The sequence below is a fragment of the Triticum dicoccoides genome, chromosome 6B (genome assembly GCF_002162155.2).
Source record: "Triticum dicoccoides isolate Atlit2015 ecotype Zavitan chromosome 6B, WEW_v2.0, whole genome shotgun sequence".
In the NCBI taxonomy this organism is placed as follows: Eukaryota; Viridiplantae; Streptophyta; class Magnoliopsida; order Poales; family Poaceae; genus Triticum; species Triticum dicoccoides.
Genome location: NC_041391.1, coordinates 679,505,969 through 679,508,272, shown reverse-complemented (window position 1 = coordinate 679,508,272; position 2,304 = coordinate 679,505,969).

Here is a 2,304-nt window from a genome sequence, read left to right as displayed (position 1 = left end):
GGGGGGCCAGCTCTTAGTAACCGGAGTGACACCTGCATCCTCCATCTCTTTCTCAGACTTATCCCACTTAGGCATTGCCACCGCATAGCCACCTGGCCCCAGCTTATGGAACTTATCCTTTTTTTCGGCATTCTTCTTGTTTATGCTCGACCGTTCCTTAGCTAATTCTGAATCCTTGAATTTCACGAAATCGTCCCAATGAGCACGTTGGTTCTCTAGTGTTCCCTCGAATACTGCAGTCTTCCTTCCTCCCTTGACGTACTTGTCCCATTCACGATTCTTGTGGTTCTTGAATGCAACCTCCATCTTCCTAAGAGTAGCGTCCTTGACTTTCTGCACATCTACTTCTGTGAAATGATCTGGTAGGGTGAAATGTTCCATGAGAGTATTCCAAAGCAGATATTTTTGTCTTTTGTCGACAAAAGTAACATCTGGACGTGGAGCAGCGTCCTTTTTGTCTTTTTGTCTTTTGTCTTTTGCTGGCTCTCTCCATTCTTGAAGGGAGATCGGGAGTTGGTCCTTCACAACAACTCCGCACTGACGAACGAACTTGTCCGCAATCTTCTTAGGCGCTAATGGTTCGCCATTAGGTCTGATTGCCTCGATATTGTACTTTATGCCCTCCTTCAACTTTTTGTTCGGGCCTCGTTTCGTCCTTTTGCCTGAAGATTTGCTTGATCCGGATGGCTGAAAGAACAAAGATCGATTCGTTAATATATCTTCAAGTCATTTAAAACATGTGATGATCACCAGATGCCTGCTTATATAAATATATATACCTCGCCGGTCTTTGTTGTTTCAAGATCAACATTTTCTTCGTCATCATCATAATCATAGTTCATGACTTCATCAATTCGGTCGTCCCGATCGAATATCATATCACCCTCTCCGGTGTTGTTTAGAAATTCAGAGCCGTCATAATCTTCTTCATTCTGATCATCATCTGGCCCGTGAGGATGGCGTATCATATCGAACATGGCATGTTCTCCCTCTCTGCCGGTATTGTCCGCCATAGCTTTTATTTAACTAATCCAAAAGAAATATAAAACAATTTAGTATTCAAATTACATCGTCTCGAATAATAGATATAATCTCGAATACATCGCCTTGAATAATAGATATAATCTCGAAAACATCGTCTTGAATAATAGATATAATCTCGAATACATCGTCTCGAATAATAGATATAATCTCGAATACATCGTCTCGAATAATAGATATAATGTCGAATACATCACTGTCTAGGTAGCTAATAAAGTTCGAATACTACAGAAGAATCTAGGACACTCGCGGTTCCTGCGGCGCGGGCGGTGGACACCCAAAGAGAAGGAACCCTCACAGGATCATAGCTGAAGTGAGATCCCTGAAGAAATGTCAGGTATTGGAGAACCTGCCGCCCTCTAACGCAACCATGTAGCGATGGACGTGCTCGTCCTCCTCCCTAACACGGCGACGTACCACCTCCGGCTGGGCCGGCTCCCTCCGCGCCGAAACTGGCCCACGTGAACGCCACCAAACGAGATCAGGGTCGACGACGGGACCCGGGGCCGGGTTCCTCATCAAGCGGCGTGCCCCTCCAGGCAGCACCTCCTAGTGCCAGCCCAGCGAAGCCCAGTCCCGGACATGGGTCAGCCGGACGTCGTCGCGGACGTGTCGACGGCGAGGATGCGGGTCGGGCATCGTCGAGAACAAATACTAGCTATATGCCCGCAAAAAGTAACATTTTTTTAATGATTGGATTTTGATAACTAAAATTTCTAACATTTCTATATAACTAACATTTCTATAACATTTCTAACAATGCTATATATAACTAACATTTCTATAACATTTCTAATATTTCTATAACTAAAAAACAGAAAAAAAATTATAACATATCTGTATATATAACTAACATTTTTATAACTATTTCTATAACTAAAAAACAGAAAAATTTCTAACAATTCTAACTTTTTTATAACTATTTCTATAACTAAAAAATAGAAAATTTTCTAACAATTCTAACATTTCTAACTATTCTAACAATTCTAACATTTCTAATTATTCTAACAATTCTAACATTTCTAACTATTTCTGAAAAACAGAAAAATTTCTAACAATTTCTAAAAAACAGAAAAATTTCGAACTATTTGTATAACTAAAAAACAAAAAATGTATGTGTGTGTGTGTGCGCGCTCACCGGCGAGGCGAGGGACGATGGGGGGCGGCGACGGGGGCCGGGCGCGCGGCGACGGGGACGGCGACGGGCGCGGCGACGACGGGGATGACAACGATGGGGACAGGGACGGGGCGGCGACGATGGGG